This window comes from Mustela nivalis (genome assembly GCF_964662115.1).
Source record: "Mustela nivalis genome assembly, chromosome: 3".
Lineage (NCBI taxonomy): Eukaryota > Metazoa > Chordata > Mammalia > Carnivora > Mustelidae > Mustela > Mustela nivalis.
In genome coordinates, this window is record NC_139022.1 from 142,281,575 (window position 1) to 142,304,031 (window position 22,457).

Below are 22,457 nucleotides of genomic sequence, written 5' to 3' on the forward strand. Positions count from 1 at the left end.
AGATTTCATTTCTTTTGATGGCTGCATAGTATTCCATTGTGTATATATACCACATCTACTTGATCCATTCATCTGTTGATGGACATCTAGATCCTTTCCATAGTTTGGCTATTGTAGACATTGCTGCTATAAACATTCGGGAGCATATGCCCCTTCGGATCACTACGTTTGTATTTTTAGGGTAAACACCCAGTAGTGCAATTGCTGGGTCATAGAGCAGTTCTATTTTCAACATTCTGAGGAACCTCCATGCTGTTTTCCAGAGTGGTTGCACCAGCTTGCATTCCCACCAACAGTGTAGGAGGGTTCCCCTTTCTCCACATCCTCGCCAGCATCTGTCATTTCCTGACTTGTTGATTTTAACCATTCTGACTGGTGTGAGGTGATATCTCATTGTGATTTTGATTTGTATTTCCCTGATGCCGAGTGATATGGAGCACTTTTTCATGTGTCTGTTGGCCATCTGGATGTCTTCTTTGCAGAAATGTCTATTCATGTCCTCTGCCCATTTCTTGATTGGGTTATTTGTTCTTTGGGTGTTGAGTTTGCTAAGTTCTTTATAGATTTTGGACACTAGTCCTTTATCTGATATGTCGTTTGCAAATATCTTCTCCCATTCTGTCAGTTGTCTTTTGATTTTGTTAACTGTTTCCTTTGCTGTGCAAAAGCTTTTGATCTTGATGAAATCCCAATAGTTCATTTTTGCCCTTGCTTCCCTTGCCTCTGGCGATGTTCCTAGGAAGATGTTGCTGCGGCTGAGGTCGAAGAGGTTGCTGCCTGTGTTCTCCTCAAGGATTTTGATAGATTCCTTTCTCACATTGAGGTCCTTCATCCATTTTGAGTCTATTTTCATGTGTGGTGTAAGGAAATGGTCCAATTTCATTTTTCTGCATGTGGCTGTTCAATTTTCCCAGCACCATTTATTGAAGAGGCTGTCTTTTTTCCATTGGACGTTCTTTCCTGCTTTGTCGAAGATTAGTTGACCATAGAGTTGAGGGTCTATTTCTGGGCTCTCTATTCTGTTCCATTGATCTATGTGTCTGTTTTTGTGTCAGTACCATGCTGTCTTGATGATGACAGCTTTGTAATAGAGCTTGAAGTCCGGAATTGTGATGCCACCAACGTTGGCTTTCTTTTTCAATATCCCTTTGGCTATTCGAGGTCTTTTCTGGTTCCATATAAATTTTAGAATTATTTGTTCCATTTCTTTGAAAAAGATGGATGGTACTTTGATAGGAATTGCATTAAATGTGTAGATTGCTTTAGGTAGCATAGATATTTTCACAGTATTTGTTCTTCCAATCCAGGAGCATGGAGCATTTTTCCATTTCTTTGTGTCTTCCTCAATTTCTTTCATGAGTACTTTATAGTTTTCTGAGTATAAATTCTTGCCTCTTTGGTTAGGTTTATTCCTAGGTATCTTATGGTTTGGGGTGCAATTGTAAATGGGGTTGACTCCTTAATTTCTCTTTCTTCTGTCTTGTTGTTGGTGTAGAGAAATGCAACTGATTTCTGTGCATTGATTTTATATCCTGACACTTTACTGAATTCCTGTACAAGTTCTAGCAGCTTTGGAGTGGAGTCTTTGGGTTTTCCACATATAGTATCAAACATCTGTGGAGAGTGATAATTTGACTTCTTCTTTGCCAATTTGGATGCCTTTAATTTCCTTTTGTTGTCTGATTGCTGAGGCTAGGACCTCTAATACTATGTTGAATAGCAGTGGTGAAAATGGACATACCTGCCGTGTTCCTGACCTTAGCGGAAAAGCTTTCAGTTATTCTCCATTGAGAATGATATTTGCGGTGGGTTTTTCATAGATGGCTTTGATGATATTGAGGTATGTGCCTTCTATTCCTACACTTTGAAGAGTTTTGATCAGGAAGGGATGCTGTACTTTGTCAAATGCTTTTTCAGCATCTATTGAGAGTATCATATGGTTCTTGTTCTTTCTTTTATTGATGTGTTGTATCACATTGACTGATTTGTGGATGTTGAACCAACCTTGCAGCCCTGGAATAAATCCCACTTGGTCGTGGTGAATAATTCTTTTAATGTACTATTGAATCCTATTGGCTAGTATTTTGGTGAGAATTTTTGCATCTGTGTTCATCAAGGACATTGGTCTATAGCTCTCTTTTTTGATGGGATCCTTGTCTGGTTTGGGGATTAAGGTGATGCTGGCCTCATAAAATGAGTTTGGAAGTTTTCCTTCCATTTCTATTTTTTGGAACAGTTTCAGGAGAATAGGAATTAGTTGTTCTTTAAATGTTTGGTAGAATTCCCCGAGGAAGCTGTCTGGCCCTGGGCTTTTGTTTGTTTGGAGATTTTTAATGACTGTTTCAATCTCCTTACTGGTTATGGGTCTGTTCAGGCTTTCTATTTCTTCGTGGTTCAGTTGTGGTAGTTTATATGTTTCTAGGAATGCATCCATTTCTTCCAGATTGTCAAATTTGTTGGCGTAGAGTTGCTCATAGTATGTTCTTATAATAGTTTGTATTTCTTTGGTGTTAGTTGTGATCTCTCCTCTTTCATTCATGATTTTATTTATTTGGGTCCTTTCTCTTTTCTTTTTGATAAGTCTGGCCAGGGGTTTATCAATTTTATTAATTCTTTCAAAGAACCAGCTCCTAGTTTCATAGATTTGTTCTATTGTTTTTTTTTTTTTTTTTGCTTGTTTGTTTGTTTCTATTTCATTGATTTCTGCTCTGATCTTTATTATTTCTATTCTCCTGCTGGGTTTAGGCTTTCTTTCTTGTTTTTTCTTCACCTCTTTTAGGTGTAGGGTTAGGTTGTGTACTTGAGACTTTTCTTGTTTCTTGAGAAAGGCTTGTATTGCTATATACTTTCCTCTCAGGATTGCCTTTGCTGTGTCCCACAGATTTTGAACCATTGTGTTTTCATTATCATTTGTTTCCATGAATTTTTAAAATTCTTCATTATTTCCTGGTTGACCCATTCATTCTTTAGAAGGATGCTGTTTAGTCTCCATCTATTTGAGTTCTTTCCAACTTTCCTCCTGTGGTTGATTTCTAGTTTCAGAGTATTGTGATCTGAAAATATGCAGGGAATGATCCCAATCTTTTGGTACAGGTTGAGACCTGATTTGTGATCTGGATGTGATCTATTCTGGAGAATGTTCCATGTGCACTAGAGAAGAATGTGTATTCTGTTGCTTTGGGATGAAATGTTCTGAATATATCTTTGATGTCCATTTGGTCCAGTGTGTCTTTAAAGCCTTTGTTTCCTTGTTGATCTTTTGCTTAGAAAATCTCCATTTCAGTGAGGATGGTGGTAAAGTCCTCTATTATTTTTGTATTATTTTTGATTGTTTCTTTGATTTTGTTATTAATTGGTTTATATATTTGGCTGCTCCCATATTAGGGGCATATATATTTAAATTGTTAGATGTTCTTGTTGGATAGACCCTTTAAGTATTATATAGTGTCTTTCCTCATCTCTTATGGTAGTCTTTGGTTTAAAATCTAATTAGTCTGATATAATGATTGCCACCCCAGCTTTCTTTTGATGTGCATTAGCATGGTAAATTGTTTTCCACCTCCTCACTTTAAATCTAGAGGTGTCTTTGGGTAAAAATGAGTCTCTTGTACATAGCCTATTGATGGATCTTTTTTTTTTTTTTTTCCCAATCTGATATCCTGTGTCTTTTAATTGGGGCATTTAGCCCATTTACTTTCAGGGTAACTATTGAAAGATATGAATTTAGTGCCATTATATTACCTGTAAAGTCCCTGTTTTGTAGATTGTCTTTCTTTCTTTATTGTCTATGTTACTTTTGGGCTCTCTTTTTGCTTAGAGGACCACTTTCAATATTTCCTATAGGGCTGGTTTGGTGTTCTCAAATTCTTTTAGTTTTTGTTTGTCCTGGAAGCTTTTTCTCTCCTTCTATTTTCAATGGCATCCTAGCTGGATATAATATTCTTGGCTGCATATTTTTCTCATTTAGTGCTCTAATTGTATCATGCCAGTCCTTTCTGGCCTGCCAGGTTTCTGGATAAGTCTTCTGTCAGTCTAATGTTTCTACCATTGTAGGTTACAAACCTCTTATCCCACGCTGCTTTCAGGATTTTCTCTTTGTCAGCAAGACTTGTAAGTTTTACTATTAGATGACAGAGTGTTGATATATTTTTATTGATTTAGAGGTGGATGCTCTGTGCCTTCTGAATTTTGATGCCTGTTTCTATTCCCAAATTAGGGGAATTCTCTGCTATAATTTGTTCCAGTATACCTTCTGCCCTCCCCCCTTTCTTTTTCTTCTTGGATCTCCATTATTTTAATATTGTTTCATCTTATGGTATAACTTATCTCTCTAATTCTGCCTCATGTATTGTAGAAGAGCCTCCATTTTTTATTGCACCTCATTAATTGCTTTTTTGATTTTGTCTTGTTTAGATTTTAGTTCTTTTTTTTTCTCCGAAAAGGGATTCTCCAGTTTCTTTTATGCTTTTTTCAAGCCCAGCTGTTATCTTTGTAATTGTCATTCTGAACTCTATCTCCAACATCTTACCAGTGTCTATATTGATTAGGTAAGTCCCTGGCAGTCGGTACTGCCTCTTGTTCCTTTTTTGAGGATGAATTTTTCTGCTTTACATTTTGTCCATGGAAGGATAGATGAATGAAAGAAGAACATGCTAAAAGGGTAAAAACAACCCCAGAAAAAATATACACTAAACAAATCAGAAGAGACCCAAAACTGGGAGGAAAAGAAAGGGGGGGGGAGACTATGTCAGGGTGGTGAATAGAGTGGAGCCATATAACTAGATTTTAGTCTATTAGAAGAAACTGCCTCCCAAAATTTTAAAGAAAGAAAAACATATATATTCAAAAATAAGGGTAAGTACAATGAAGGGATGGAATATGACTGTAAAGATAAAAATTTAAAAAGGTTTTAAAAAAGGAATTGATAAGAAAAGAATTGGTTTGAAAAAGGAAAGAAGAAAAAAAAAAAGCACATGTGATCAGGCGGGAGACCACAATAAAGCCATACACTAGATTTAGGATGTATTTTGGTCTGTTTGAAGAAACTGTATCCCAACATTTTAAAGAAAGAAAAACATATATTTACAGAAAATAAAGTTAAATATAATAACGTGATAGAATTTGACTGTAAAAATGAAAATTAAAAAAGATTTTACAAAAAGGAATTGATAAGATGTTAGTTAAAATAGTAAAGAAGAAAAACGCAAAAAAATAGAAAAAGAAAAAATAATGAAATTGGGAAAAAATTAACTTTGGTAGACAAAAGAATCATGGAGGGAAAAGCCATGATTTCTATGTGCTGGAGTTTTACAGTTCTCATTGATCAGTAAACTTAGTCTTGATTGGATTTCTTGCTGGTCTTTTGTGGAAGGGACTTGTTACAGTGATCCTCAAAAGTCTTTGGCCACAGTGGAACTGCACAGCCCTTGCCAGTGGCCAGTCTAAGTAATCAGCTCAGGTTTGCTCTCTTGTTAGTTTAGTTCCCTGAATGTTTTCTGTACACTTTGGAAGGAAGAAAATGATAATGGTGGCCTCCCCATCTCCAGTCTCAGAGGACTGAAGCCCCACTCCTCAGCCCTCAGAGAAGAGTAGCCAATCACTCCTGTCTCCCTGGCCTCCATGTTCATCTGGCCTGTGACTGAGTGTTTCTCTGGCTCAACCCTGTTTGGAGTTTCCAAACCCAGCAGATTCCTGTGGTGTGCTCCCATGCTGCTTCTTCTGGGGGAGGAAGGGGAGTCCCCTGCCGCTCGTTGGGTCCCTGCTTGAAGAGTAGTGGCCTGGCTGTGCCACAGATCACAGTTTATGGCAACCCTGAGTTGAGAGACCATTCCTTGTCTCCGTCCTTGCAGTTGGTTTCTCTGCTCAGATACCTGAGAACTCTGCCACACTCAGGCACCCCTGAGACCACACTGTCCCAGCAAGGGTTTCACCCTCAGCCTAGCCACTGGAGCAATGTCCCTCAGTGGAGCAGACTTCTAAAAGTTCTGATTTCATGCTCTGCTGCTCTCTCACTTGCTGGTATCCAGCTGAGGGAGGCTTCCTCCTACAGCGGTGTATCTTCCCATATATTGCCTCAGATTCACTTCTCCACACTTCCTACGTTCCAGAAAGTGGTTGCTTTTCTGTTCATAGAATTGCTGCTATTCTTTTTTTCAATCTCCTGTTGAGTTTGTAGGTGTTCAGAATGGTTTGAAAACTATCTAGCTGAATTTCTGGGACCAGACAAAATTTAGGTCTCTTACTCTTCCACCGCCTTCCTCCTCTTCCAGTTTGACTTCTTTGCTAATTTGGGTGCCTTTTATTTCTTTTTTTTTTTGTTTTTTGATTGCTGAGGCTACTACCATAGCTACTTCCATATGTTGAACAACAATGATGAGAGTGGACATCTTTGTTGTGTTCCTGACCTTAGGAGATAAGCTGAGTTTTTCCCCATTGGGAATATTTCCCCATTGAAAATGGGGAATTGAGAAAATTCCCCATTGAAAAAGACCTAAAGACTGTGGGTGTTTCATATATGGCCTTTATAAATGTTGAGTTATGTTCCCTCTATTTCTACATTGTGGAGGTTTTTGTTGTTGTTGTTGTTGTTTAAATCAAGAAAGAATGCCATATTTTGGTCAGATTGGTTTTCTGCATCTATTGAGAGGATCATATGATTCTTATCCTTTCTTTTATTAATGTGGTGTCTCACATTGACTTATTTACAGATGTTAAATCACCCCTGCAGCCCATAATAAACGGGCTTGGTCATGGTGGATAAATCCTTTTAAGTTCTATTGGATCCTACTAGCTAGTATCTTGTTGAGAATTTTAGCTTTGATGTCCCTCAGAGTTACTATTCTGTAATTCTCCTTTTTGACGGGGTTTTTGATTTTAGGATCAAGGTAATGCTGGCCTCATAGAATGAGTTTGGAAGTTTTACTTCCATTTCTATTTTTGGGGGGACAGAATAATAGGTATTTTTCTGTAAATGTTTGGTAAAATTTTCTTGGGAAGCCATCCGGCCCTGGATAACTGTTTGTTGGGAGATTTTTTAAAAAAATATTTTATTTATTTCTTTGAGACAGAACAGAAGTCAGGGAGGAACAGAGAGAGAGGGACAAGCAGACTCTGTGCCCAGCATAGAACCTGATTTGGGGTCAGTCCCAGGACCCTGAGATCATGACCTGAACCCAAAATCAAGAGTTGGACAATGTAAGCAACTGAGCCACCCAGGCACCCCTGTTGGGAGATTTTGATTACTGATTCAATTTCTTTGCTGCTTATGGGTCTGTTAAGGTTTTCTATTTCTTCCTCTTTCAGTTTTGGTAGTTTATATTTTTCTAGGAATTTTTCCATTTCTCCCAGATTGGCTAATTTGTTATATTTATTATAATATAAATTATCATTTATTACTTATTCTTTATTATTTATTATATAAAATATATAATATATATTGTTGTGTATATTATAAAAATATAATTGCTTTTATTTCTTCAGTTTTGGTTGTGATCTCTCCTCTTTCATTCATAATTTTATTTATCTGGGTCCTTTCTTCTTTCTTTTTGATAAGTCTAGCTACTGGTTTATCAGTCTTGTTAATTCTTTCAAAGAACCAACTCCTAGTTTTATTGATCTGTTCTTTTTAAAATTTTATTTCTATTACATCAATTTCTGCTCTAATCTTCATTATTTCTTCCCCCCCCACTGGATTTATGGTTTATTTGATATACTTTTTCCAGTTCCTTTAGGTATAAGGTTAGCGTGTGAATTTGAGACTTTTCTTGCTTCTTGAGGAAGGTTTGTATTGCTATATATTTCCCTCTTAGGACCATCTTTGCTGTATCCCAAAGTATTTGAACTATCATGTTTTCATTTTAATTTGCTCCCATGTATTTTTTAAAATTCTTCTCTAATTTCCTGGTTGACCTATTCATTCTTTTTTAATTTTCAATTTATTTATTTATTTATTTGACAGACAGAGATTACAAGTAGGCAGAGAAGCAGGCAGAGAGAGAGGAAGGGAAGCAGGCCCCCTGCTGAGCAGAGAGCCCGATGTGGGACTTGATCCCAGGACCCTGAGATCATGATCTGAGCCGAAGGCAGCGGCTTAACCCACTGAGCCACCCAGGTGCCCGACCCATTCATTCTTTAGCAGGACATTCTTTAACCTTCATGTGTTTGTGGTACTTCCAATTTTTTTTCATGTGCTTAACTTCACGTTTCATAACATTGTTATCGGATAATATGTATGGTATGATCTCAGTCATTTTGTATCACCTGAGTCCTGATTTGCGACCCAGCATGTGATCTGTTCAGCAGAATATTCCTTGTACACTTGAGAAGAATGTGTATTTTGTTGATGGAATGCTTTCTATATATCTGTAATGTTCATCTGGTACAGTGTGTCATTCACAGCTTTGTTTCCTTGTTTATCTTCTGCTTAGGTGATCTGTCCATTGCTGTGAGTGGGGTGTTAAAATCCCTTACTGTTATTATCAATTTGTTTCTTTAACTTTGTTATTAATTGGCTTGTATAATTGGCTGCCCCCAAGTTAGGAGCATATTTAAATTGCTAGATCTTGTTGGAGAGACCCTTTGAGTATGATATAGTGTCCTTCTTCATCTTTTGTAGAGTCTTTGGTTTAAAATCTAATTTGTCTGTAATGAGGATTGCCAACCCAGATTTCTTTTGATGTTCATTAGCATGATAAATGGTTCTCCACTCCCTCACTTTAAATCTGGAGGTGTTTTTAGATCTAAAATGACTCTCTTTTAGACAACATATGGATTTTTTAAAAAAAAATCCAATCTGATACCCTGTGTCTTTTGATTGGAGCATTTAGTCTATTTACATTCAGAGTAATTACTGAAAGATATTAATTTAGTGCCATTGAATTACCTGTAAAGTCCCTGTTTCTGTTGATTTTCTTTGTTTCTTTCTGGTCTATGTTACTTTTGGGCTCTATCTTCACTTACATGATCCCCTTTAATATTTCCTGCAGGGTTGGTTTAGTGATCACAAATTCTTTAATTTCTGTTTGTCTTGGAAGCTCTTTATCTCTCCTTCCATCTTGAATGACAGCCTTGCTAGATAAAGTATTCTTGGTTGCATGTTTTCTCATTTAGTGCCCTGTATATATCATGCCAGCCTCTTCTGGCTTTCCAGGTCTCTGTGGATAGGTCTGATGTCATTCTAGTGTTCCTACCCCTGTAGGTTAAGTATGTCTTTTATTGAGCTACTTTCAGGATTTATTAATCTCTGAAGTTTGCAAGATTCATTATTATATATCAGGGTATTGGTCTATTTTTATTGATTTTTAGGTTTTTTTTTTTTTTCCCCTACTTCTTGGACTTGAATGCTTACCCAGATCAGGGAAATTCTCAGCTATGATTTGCTCAGATATACTTTTTCTCTCTCTCTCTCTTCTTCTTCTTCTTCTGGGACCTCCAAAATTCTGATATTGTTTTGCTTAATGGTATTACCGATTTCTTAAAGCCTTCCATCATGGTCCATTAATTGTTTTTCTCTCATTTTCTGAGCTTCCTTCCTTTCCGCCATTTTGTCTTCTATGTCACCAACAGTCTCTTCTGACTCATTTACCTAGCTCATAAGGCATCCATTTTAGACTGCATCTCTGTTAAAGCATTTTGAATTTCAGCCTGATTAGATTTTATTTCTGCACTAAGAGATTCTTTTTTTTTTAACCTTTATTTTTTTATTTTTTATTTTTTATAAACATATAATATATTTTTATCCCTAGGGGTACAGGTCTGTGAGTTGCCAGGTTTACACACTTCACAGCACTCACCAAAGCACATACCCTCCCCAAATTCCATAACCCCACTTCCCTGACCACCCTCCCCCCAGCCACTCTCAGTTTGTTTTGTGAGATTAAGAGTCACTTATGGTTTGTGTCCCTCCCGATCCCATCTTGTTTCATTTATTCTTCTCCTACCCCCCTAACCCCCCACATTGCATCTCCACTCCCTCATATCAGGGAGATCATATGATAGTTGTCTTGTTGTAGAGAAATGCAGCTGATATCTGTGCATTGATTTTATATCCTGACACTTTACTGAATTCCTGTACAAGTTCTAGCAGTTTTGGAGTGGAGTCTTTTGGGTTTTCCACATATAGTATCATATCATCTGTGGAGAGTGATAATTTGACTTCTTCTTTGCCAATTTGGATGCCTTTAATTTCCTTTTGTTGTCTGATTGCTGAGGCTAGGACCTCTAATACTATGTTGAATAGCAGTGGTGAAAATGGACATACCTGCCGTGTTCCTGACCTTAGTGGAAAAGCTTTCAGTTATTCTCCATTGAGAATGATATTTGCGGTGGGTTTTTCATAGATGGCTTTGATGATATTGAGGTATGTGCCTTCTATTCCTACACTTTGAAGAGTTTTGATCAGGAAGGGATGCTGTACTTTGTCAAATGCTTTTTCAGCATCTATTGAGAGTATCATATGGTTCTTGTTCTTTCTTTTATTGATGTGTTGTATCACATTGATTGATTTGCAGATGTTGAACCAACCTTGCAGCCCTGGAATAAATCCCATGTGGTTGTAGTGAATAATCCTTTTAATATACCATTGAATCCTATTGGCTAGTATTTTGGTGAGAATTTTCGTATGTGTGTTCATTAAGGATATTGGTATGTAATTCTCTTTTTTGATGGGATCCTTGTCTGGTTTTGGGATTAAGGTGATGCTGGCCTCATAAAATGAGTTTGGAGGTTTTCCTTCCATTTCTATTTTTTGGAACAGTTTCAGGAGAATAGGAATTAGTTGTTCTTTAAATGTTTGGTAGAATTCCCCTGAGAAGCCGTCTGGCCCTGGGCTTTTGTTTGTTTGGAGATTTTTAATGACTGTTTCAATCTCCTTACTGGTTATGGGTCTGTTCAGGTTTTCTATTTCTTCCTGATTCAGTTGTGGTAGTTTATATTTCTCTAGGAATGCATCCATTTCTTCCAGATTGTCAGATTGTTGGCATAGAGTTGCTCATAGTATGTTCTTATAATTGTTTGTATTTCTTTGGTGTTTGTTGTGCTCTCCTCTTTCTTTCATGATTTTATTTATTTGGGTTTTTTCTCTTTTCTTTTTGATAAGTCTGGCCAGGGGTTTATCAATCTTATTAATTATTTAAAAGAACCAGCTCCTAGTTTTGTTGATTTGTTCTGTTGTTTTTTTAGTTTCTATTTCATTGATTTTGCTCTGATCTTTATCATTTCTCTTCTCCTGCTGGGTTTAGGCTTTCTTTCTTGTTCTTTCTCCACATCCTTTAGGTGTAGCGTTAGGTTGTGTACTTGAGACCTTTCTTGTTTTTTGCAAAAGGCTTGTACTGCTATTTTCCTCTCAGGACTACATTTGCTATGTCCCACCGATTTTGAACCATTGTGTTTTCATTATCATTTGTTTCCATGAATTTTTTAAATTCTTCTTTAATTTCCTGGTTGACCCATTCATTCTTTAGAAGGATGCTGTTTAGTCTCCATCTATCTGTGTTCTTTCCAAATTTCCTCTTGTGATTGAACTCTAGCTCCAGAGCATTGTGGTCTGAAAATATGCAGGGAATGATCCCTGGTTGAGACCTGATTTATGACCCAGGATGTGATCTATTCTGGAAAATGTTCCATGTGCACTAGACAAAAACGTGTAATTCTGTTGCTTTGAGATGGAATGTTCTGAATATATCTGTGATGTCCATCTGGTCCATGTGTCATTTATGGCCTTTATTTCCTTGTTGATCTTTTGCTTGGATGATCTGTCCATTTCAGTGAGGGGAGTGTGAATGTCCCCTACTATTATTGTATTATTGTTGATGTGTTTCTTTGATTTTGTTATTAATTGGTTTATATAGTTGGCTGCTCTCACGTTACGGGCATAGATACTTAAAATTGTTAGATATTCTTGTTGGACAGACCCTTTGAGTATGATATAGTGTCCTTCCTCATCTCTTATTATATAGTCTTTGGCTTAAAATCTAATTGATCTGATATAAGGATTGCCACCCCAGCTTTCTTCTGATGTCTATTAGCATGGTAAATTGTTTGCCAACCTCTCGTTTTAAATCTGGAGGTGTCTTCAGATCTAAAATGAGCTTCTTGTAGGCAACATATTGATGGGTTTTGTTATTTTATCCATTCTGATACCCTGTGTCTTTTGATTGGAGCCTTTAGCCCATTATCATTCAGGGTAACTATTGAGAGATATGAGTTTAGTGCCATTGTATTGCCTGTAAGGTGACTGTTACTGTATATTGTTTCTGTTCCTTTCTGATCTACTACTTTTAGGCTCTCGCTTTGTTTAGAGAATCCCTTTCAATATTTCCTGTAGAGCTGGTTTGGTGTTTGCAAATTCTTTCAGTTTTTGTTTGTCCTGGAAGCTTTTTTTTATCTCTCTTTCTATTTTCAATGATAGCCTAGCTGGATATAGTATTCTTGGCTGCATATTTTTCTCATTTAGTGCTCTGAATATATCATGCCAGTTCTTTCTGGCCTGCCAGGTCTCTGTGGATAAGTCCGCTGCCAATCTAATATTTTTACCATTGTATGTTACAGACTTCTTTTCCTGGGCTGCTGAAAAATCCCGCTTTCAGGATTTTCTCTTTGTCACTAAGAGTTGTAAATTTTACTATTAGGAGACGGGGTGTGGACCTATTCTTGTTGATTTTGAGGGGGGCTCTCTGCACCTCCTGGATTTTGATGCTTGTTCCCTTTGCCGTATTAGGGAAATTCTCTCTAATAATTCTCTCCAATATACCTTCTGCTCTCTTCTCTCTTTCTTCTTCTTCTGGAATCCTAATTATTCTAATGTTGTTTCATCTTATGGTGTCACTTATCTCTCGAATTCTCCCCTTGTGGTCCAGTAGCTGTTTGTCCCTCTTTTGCTCAGCTCTTTTCTTCTCTGTCATTTGGTCTTTTATAGAGTGCACTAATTTTTTCTTCTGCCTCATCCTAGCAGTAAGATAGGATTTTTTTTTTTTTGTGTGCCTCATTAAGAGCTTTTTTTATTTCAACTTGGTTAGATGTTAGCTCTTTTATTTCTCCAGAAAGGGCTTTTATCTCTCCAGAGAGGGTTTCTCTAATATCTTCCATGCCTTTTTTGAGCTCAGCTAGAACCTTGAGCTAGCCTTGGGTACTGCCTCTTGTTCTTTTTTTTTTTGTTGTTGTGAGTTTTTCTGCGTTGTCATTTTGTTCAGATAAGAGTATATGAAAGAGCAAATAAAATACTGGAAGGGTGGCAAAGGCCCCAGGAAAATTCGCTTTAACCAAATCAGAAGAGACCCCAAATCGTGGGAGGGAGAAAGGGGATAAAAAGAAGTTCAGGGAAAAAAAAATTTAAAAAAAGAAAATAAATTTAAAAAAATATAAAAAAGAAATATAAAAAAGAAAAAATATTAAAAAGAAACTAGTTTATCATATATATGATTTTATATATATATATATGAGATAAACTAGTTAAAAAATGTTAGAAAAGAAAAGGATAAAAGCTAAAAAAAATTAAGCAGAAGAAAAAAAATTAAAAAAAAATTATCTTAACCACAAGACTAAAGAATCATGGGGAGGAAGCCATGAGTTCCGTGCTTTGCTTTCTCCTCCACTGGAATTCTGCTGCTCTCCTTGGTAGGTGAACTTTGTCCTGGCTGGATTTCTTGTTGATCTTCTGGGGGAGGGGCTTGTCGTAGTGATTCTCAAGTGTCTTTGCCCGAGGCGGAATTGCACCGCCCTTATCAGGAGCCGAGCTAAGTAATCTGCTCGGGTTTGCTTTCAGGAGCTTTTGTCCCCTGAATGCTTTCTGTAGAGTTCCGGAGGACGGGAATGAAAATGGCGGCCTCCCAGTCTCCGGCCTGGAGGAACAGAGAGCTCAGCCCCACTCCTCAGTGTGCCTCAGAGAAAAGAGCCCAATCACTCCCATCTCCCTGGCCTTTGGCCGTGCCCCAAGCTCACCCAGCCTGCGACTGGTTCAAGGTAACCCCGAGCTGAGAGCTCACTCCTCAGCTCTGTCTCTGTAGCCGGCTTCCCCACTCTAATACCTGCAAGCTCTGCGACATTCAGACACCCCTGATCCTTCTGTGACCCTGCGGGACCTAGGGCCATGCTGGACTTGTGTGGGCTTCACCCCAGTTTAGCCTCTGGAGCTATGTCCCTCAGTGGCGCAGACTTTTGAAAGTCCTGATTTTGTGCTCCGTTGCTCCACCATTTGCCAGGAGGCAGCACCTACCCTCCCGGTGTATCTTCCCATCGCTTTGGATTCACTTTTCCGCTGGTCCTACCTTTCAGAAAGTAGTCCATTTTCTGTTTCTAGAATTGCTGTTCTTCTTCTCTTTGATTTCCTGGTGGATTTGTAGTGTTTGCAATGGTTTGATAAGCTATCTACGTGATCTCTTGCTATCTGATGTAGTCTCAGCCTGCTACTTCTCCGCCATCTTGACTCGTCCCTCAACACCTGCACCAAGATATTCTTTAGTGTCTTTTATACTTTTTACAAGCCCAGCTACTAACTCTATATTTGCTATTCTGAATTCCAACCCTGACATTTTACTTACATCCATATTGATTAGATCAGTGGCAGAGAGTATTACCTCTAGTTCTTTCTTTTGTTGTGATTTCCTCCTTCTAGTCATTTTGCCCAGGGAAGAATGGATGAATGAGAGATATAACCACATCCCAAGTAAAATACACAGTTGGGAAATTCCAAAGAAGTAAGAAATAAAGAAAGAAAAGAAAAGAGGAAAAGAGGGAATATAATCTAGGTGGACAAAACACTTGGTCCTGGGTGTATTTTGGTCTCTTTGTTAGAAGACACTAAATCCCAAAATTGTAAAGAAAGCAATATGTATATGTAGACACACACATACACTTTCATACATAGATAGATATAAAATATTTATATAGAATATATATTTACATTATAATAATATGAATATATATGCAAAAATAAAGTTGAATGTAGAGAAAGGAACTAAAAAATGAAGAATATATCTATAAAATGTAAAAATGAAGGTTAAAAAAAGACTTAAAAATGAAGATTTGATAGAATAAGAAACTAGTTGAAAAGGAAAAAACAAGAGAAAAAGGAAATTTTAAACAGAAAGATAAAAGAATCATGAGGAAAAAAACCCTAAAATTCTGTATACTCTTTTCCCCTATTGCTAGAGTTTTACAGTTATGTGTGCTCCATAAACTTGGTATTTGCTGGATGTTCCAGCTGGCCCTCTGGGAAGTGACCTGCTGTGCTGATTCTTGGGTGTATTTACCTGGGTGGAGTTGCACTACCCCTTGCCAGAGGGCCAGCCTCAGTGTAAGTGGGCTTGGGTTGCTATATGTGGCTTTCGTTCTCTGAAGGTTTTCCTCCCCTATTTAGGAGATGAAACTAAAAATGGCAGTGCCCAATCCAGTCCTGGAGCTGAAAGATTGCTACCCTGTCTCTTTAGTAAATGCTTACTTTTATGTTTTCCAAACTCTGCAGACTCCTACAGTGCATACCTGTGCTGGTCTTCCACATGGAGAGTCATTGCCCTATTGTGCCTATGCCCTCACCATCTGCCCTTCCCCCTCCTTGGAGGAAGGTGGAGGGTCACTGACTTTCTGCCCATTGTAGGGCTGCCCACATGGAGAACAGTCACCTAATCATGCTGCAGTTCATGATTTATGGCAAACCAAGCTGACAGACCCCCTCCTGGGCTCATTGACCATAGCTAGCTTCCCCAATACAATGTTTGGAAATTCTGATAGATCAGGCACCCAAGTTCTTCCTGTGACCCTTGGGAATCCAGAGACCACACTGTCCCACCTAAGATTCTGCCCTGCTTCCCCACCTGAGCAGCTTTCAGGTAGGGACATCTCTCATTGGAGCAGACTTCTATAAATTCTTGTTTTGTGCTCTGGAGGTCTGTCACTTTTTGGTAGCCAGTTTATAGGGGTTCCCTCTTCTGGATATTTATCTTCTGAATATCCCCTCAGATTCACTTCTCTGTACCTCCTATTTGCAAAAAGTGGTCATTTTTCTATTTGTAGAATTCCAACAATTCTTTTCTTACATCTCAGATTCAATTCACAGATGTTCAGAATGATTTGATGGTTATCTAGCTAAATCCAAGGGACCATATGAAGTGATGTCCCCTACTCTTCTGTCATCTTGCCTCCCTTTGGTCCAGTTTCATTCTTTTGTATGTTGCTGTCCAGTTTTCTCAACACCATTTCTTGAAGAGATTGTCTTTTTTCTGTTGCGTATTGTTTCCTGCTTCTTTCCAGAAGATTAGTTGACCATATATTCTTTCCTGAAGATTAGTTGACCATATAGTTGTGGGTTAAGTTCTGGGTTTTTTCCAATCTGATCCATTGATCTATGTGTCTGTTTTTGTGCTAGTACCATACTGTCTCGATCACTATATCTTTGGAAGTCCATAATGTGATGCTTCCAGCTTTGCTTTTTCAAGACTGCTCTGGCTATTTGGGGTCCTTTGTGGTTCCATACAAATTTTAGAATTGTAAAACTCTAGGCATTAAGTTGCACTGGTTGCCAGAAGTCATGAAATTTGGCCCCTCTCACTTTCTAAGCCAATTGCTATGGGGGTTTATCTTTCTCTTGCACTATGCTTTGTGATAGTCAGTATCTTGCTCTTTTCTGTGATGGCAGCTCCATTACCACCATACTGGCTATGATCCATGTCTTTCTCAAACTGTGTCTCTGCACATTCTACCTTCTTTGATGTTGCCTATTCTCTAACTTTAGTTATGGAATTTGTTCTGTTATTCTTCAGGTTGATTTATTGTGTATTTAGGATGATTTGATAGTTAATCTAGTTGTATTCATGGGATGGGCAAGCCTATGATCCTCCTACTCTGCCACCATCTGCCAACATCCCTGAATCTGTTTGTTTTTAAGTGTGGCAATAAGTAGGCAAAAGAAACACACATAAAATTCCAAATCTGATTTTTGTTTAAAAGATTTTATTTGTTAGAGAGAGACAGAGAGCACAAGCAGGCAGAGTGGCAGGCAGAGACAGGCTCCTGAGAGAGAAGCAGGCTCCCCACTGAGCAAAGAGCCCGATGTGGGACTCGATCCCAGGACCCTGGGATCATGACCTGAACTGAAGACAGTGGCTTAACCAACTGAGCCACCCAGCTGTCCCACCAGATCTTATTTTTAAGTGATCTAATTCTGCAGTACCAGCTTTAATTGTGATAAGCTTACATTTTGCTTTTCCTCTGTCTGACCTCTGATGTCCATTTCTCAGTTGGCTTTGAATGCCCAGTGGGATCTGAGGGAGTATAATATATTTATGTATTTGCCTCTTTCAGTCTTAATAGGGTACATAGATTCATCTCCACCATAAGATGAATAGATTCTCCCTCACCCCCATGCCATAAATAAATTATTGGCTGCATATCTGCTACTAGGTGTCAGAGTTGCTACATCATTACATTGTTTATAGACATGCCACAAGAATGCTGTGAGCCGTAATCCTCTTGGCTTTTAGGATATTTCAAACTTTGTGAATTAGAATAATGCATCATCACCCTTCTTGTATTATTGTGTGAATGTTTGTCCCTGCAAAGGACATGGGCATGGATGCCTCCCTTGGGACTTTTCTCTTTATACTAGAACAGATTATCATAGCATCAGGATAGCCCTATGCTTATTTTGTAGAGGCATAATTCAGGTATAGAGAAAGTAAAGCTATATGTTTGCTCACTTACAAAAAAGTTTTCTTTCCACTTTGCCTATAAAGTTGTGATTTTTTAAAAGGTTTTATTTATTTATTTGATGGAGAGAGATAGATCACAAGCTGGCAGAGAGGCAGAGAGAGAGAGGAGGAAGCAGGCTCCCCACTGAGCAGAGAGCCCGATGTGGGGCTCAATCCCAAGACCCTGAGATCATGACCTGAGCCGAAGGCAGAGGCTTAACCCACTGAGCCACCCAGGCGCCCCTGTGATTTTTTTTTTTTTTGAATAAGAGGCATGTACATTTCAGTGCAATCTTATTCAATAATTATGTTCTTGAATAAAACAATAAGTGTATGAATCCAGCAATTTGCATATAAGGATGTTGCTTACTTTAAAGCATTCAAAACTGAAATGAGAGTATTAAAGTACTAAATTCATGTGTAGTCCATTCAACTACTAGGATGTCTGGGTGGCTCAGTCAGTTAAGTGGCTGTCTTCGGCCCAGGTTTTGATCTCAGAATCCTGGGATCGAGTCTTGCATTGGACCCCTGTTCAGGAAGGAGCTTATTTCTCCCTTTGCCTGCCACTCCTCCTGTTGTGCTCTCTCTCTGCCTCTCTGACAAATAAATAAATAAAATCTTAGAGAAAAATTGAAAAATCTATTCAACTATTTGTTTGAAATGGATAAGATAGAATAATTTTTATTTCCATCCACATTATTTTGTGCATTCAAGAAAATCTTGACAAATTTTATAAATAGACATCTACTTTCATTGGCCCATTGCGTTTTTTTTTTTTTTTTGTGTGTGTGTGCAACCTACATTCCAATAAATGCACCCCCAGGTGCTAAAAATAAAAACTGGTATTCTTACCTAGTCATCCAATAGAAATCAGTATTAACATTAGAAACTCAATGGGTAGCTACTGGTAAGGAAGTACATGATTTAAAATGGGGAAAACAATGAAACTAACTTTAGTATTGTTAGTAACTGAGATGAATATTACATGCTTTGGGAACTATGTTTGTATTACTTGTCACATCCCATTATAAAATATGTCACTAAAATAGAAAGGTTCGTAGAAAAGAGCACGTCCACACCCCTGGCCAATGGCCCATTTATTTCAAACAACATTCAATATAAAACAGAGACATTTCCACTGTTTTTGGAATTCACTAATAGAATTTGGCTTGTATTGCCATATACCTCCTGCCAAAGGATTCACATCTAGTGCACATTTTCCTGTGCATTGATCCTAAAACTGTATTCTTCATGATCCCTTTCTACATTCCCTTGAATTCCCTCCCCACATTCCTGCTAGACTCTTGAACTAGACCATGAATTTTTCTTGTATTGAAATTTTCAAAATGAGTGAAAAGTATTTAAGGCAAGCCAGGAATTCTCTAAGAGCTTTGCTGAGATTTAATTATTCCAGATGATAAAGCATTACCTTCCAATACATGTCAGGATTGGGTAGCATAATCTGGTGATATCTAAGGAATGTAGCTTGGTAATCCCTTTGGTCTTAGGGTTTTCAGGGGATTGATTTAGATGGGTAATCGTTCTGATGCTGAATTGGAATCCAGTTTTAGTTACACTCTCAGCATCTCTGGGAATAAAATGGAGAAAGATATGATATAAATGTTCAATTGTACAAATTTCCCATATAAGAAGAAACATCTTTTTTTTCCATTTTTAAATTTTATTTTTTCAGTGTTCCAAAATTCATTGTTTATGCACCATATTCAGTGCTCCATGCCATACATGCCCTTCACAATACCAACCACGAGGTTCACCCCACCCCCACCCCACCCACTTCTAAAACCCTCAGTTTGTCTCTCAGAGTCCACAGTATCTCATGTTTTTACCCTCCTCCAACTTCCCCCAACTCACTTCTCTCCATCTCCCAGTGTCCTCCATGTTATTCCTTATGCTCCAAAAGTAAGTGAAACCATATGATGATTGACTCTCTCTGCTTGATTTATTTCACTCAGCACAATCTCTTCCAGTCCTGTCTATGTTGATACAAAAGTTGGGTATTCAACCCTTCTGATGGAGGCACAATACTTTATTGTGTATATGGACCATATCTTCTTTATCTATTTGTCCGTTGAAGGCTATCTTGGTTCTTTCCACAGTTTGGCGACCATGGCCATTGCTGCTATGAACATCTTAATAATTCCTGGGAACTAAAACTTCTTCTTGTACCTACTGATTTTACATGCAGAGGTTGTCACCTAATTTGTCTTAAAGTGCCAAATTGGAATATGAGAAACTAGATCTCAAAAGAGGAAAATGCTCCTTGGTATTCAGATCACACAAGTAGGAAAACACTTGAATGACATCTGAGAGGCCTGATTTGAAAGGATAACCAAAGCATGGATATACCTACTGCAGGACAGGACCTTTCTGGAGTGGAGATTACTTTAACGAGTGGTAGCAATTTTGGAAAAATGAAAGTATAGGCTAAACCTTAATTTAGAGTTATCAATCCACTGCATCATTCTCAGCAAAACATTGAATATTTGCTTGTCAAATATGTCTAAAGACTTTTTTTTTTTTTGGTAGAGGTATAAAATTACAAAGGTATGTGGTAGTTCTAAGACCTTATTAGGCAAAAATAGAAAACAGAAGCCTTTTTAATATTGCTTTTGTGTAATTAATATTCTATCATATCATGTTGAGGCTGTGTGAATAGATTTTTCTAGGTGGAATAGTTCTGTAGCTCAATTCATTAATATTCCAGGAGAAAAATGGATAGAAGGACTAAGAAAGTAATATTTCTAGGTACCGTTTTGCCCCTGGATGACATTATTCTTTCCACTCTTTGTGGGCCCCCAAGGTTTTGCTCTCCAATTGATCATAGCATGATTTATTGCTCTTGATGTTGACTAAAGTATTGTCGTAGTTTTCTGGTCCAACAAATAACAGTGGTTCATTGTCTCATTTCTCGTGTAATACAGATCTTGGGAAGGTGCAGTCCTACTTATTTGTTAAAGGCCAGTTCAGATGCTTATCATAAACCTGGAAGTCAGGAATGCAAATCCAACACCCAAAGTCCTTTATATTATTCTGGAGGTTCTCCAGACTGACCTTTAACACCTTTGACAGCTCCCCTAAGACAGCAGGGAAATAACAGCTTCTGGTCCTAAGTGCTTGTCTATTTTTTTATCCATAAAGATCATATCATGAAAATTCTGGTGGATAGAGAATCACTCCTTACTAATCTGTTCATTTGATATTAGAATCTTCTTCTTCCAATAGCATTTAGTGTGACTTCTTTGGACATTTGCTCTACTTTTATTTTTCTTGTTTGTACTTTTGAAACTTCCAATTTAACCACCAAACATTTAGGGCATTAAACCATTGTCTAGATCTCTTAGAAAACTATTAAGAACAACCTTCATGCAATGTTTCATATGCCAAAGGAGGTAGATCAGTTCTTACCTATCATAATTTGGTTACTCAATAGTGTAGAATTGTTTAAGGGTTCACTGTAGGTCCATTAAATATATTTGTGGGTACATTTAGCTTGAAAAACACTTTCTTTATACACATTTATATTAACCAAATATATCTTTGTGATACTATTTTAGATTCCAAAATATAAATCCCAGGCAACTAAGGATGGAGCCTATCTATATCTGTTCCTGTGCAGACTTGTTCTGTTTAGTGCAGTAACCATAGTTATATGAATCTTGTTAAATATAACTTAAATTAAAATTAAAAATTTAGTTCATTAGTCACACTAGCTAACTACCTTTCAAACTCTCAATAGCTTCATGCATCTAGTGACTACCATGTTAGACAGTGTAGATATAGAACATTTGTATCATCATGGAAGGTTTATTAGACAGTGTTATTCTAAAGCATATAAGATTATCACATTTTTTACTTTTTATAAAATGGCACAAGACCCACATTATAACCTTGTGCTTTTAAGATCTCTAAGGCAAGGATGTGGGTTCCGTTGCAAAAATTCTAAGCTTCTAAGCAACCAATAAGAAATCCCTTACACAATCATGGGAATTTTACTCTGCATTATTTATCTTATTTTACACTTCAGGAAACACCAGGAGGTCACAGGACTTGTCCCATCATCCTCACAAGGTTAGTGAGTGGCTCAGGTAGAATGAAAGCTGACAGCCTAGACCACTTAATCTGTGGAGAATCCAGGTGCCAGACACAATGGGGATAAGCATCACAAGTGAAGACAATCTCAAATGGGCCTCTGGAAAACCCTCCAATATGCTGTGCAAGTGTATTTTGTTACAGACTAAAATAGAAGACTGCTTATTTCATTTTCTTTTCAAATTGTCCTTGAAACTGAGATCTTATTTACTTCATTACCTTCAGTAGACTTGTAGTGACTATAGAATTCATCAACAAGTTATTTAAAACAGAAACATGGAAATATAGGAGATGGTTTTATATTTTTAAAACTTGAATGAGGACATTCAGACACAGGAAAAACTATCTAGCTCAACCCTTGGTAACAGAATAACTGACTTGATTAGAAATTGAGAAAATGACATACTGGAACTGGCTTTTACTGGCTCACACGAGCCCATTTTTTAAATTTCAGGAATTCTGCAAACTGGTTGTTAAATACAGCTGTTATTAAAAATTAAATTATGTAAACCAATAATTAAATTATATTAAAAACAAAGATAAAAAATACTCAAGAATTATGTTTTCTAATTGTTTTACTACATTTTACTATTTCTTATGCTGTCAAGGTCATTTATGCTTACTATGTTTGTACAGCAAAAATACTATATAAATGTGTGCTGTTACACG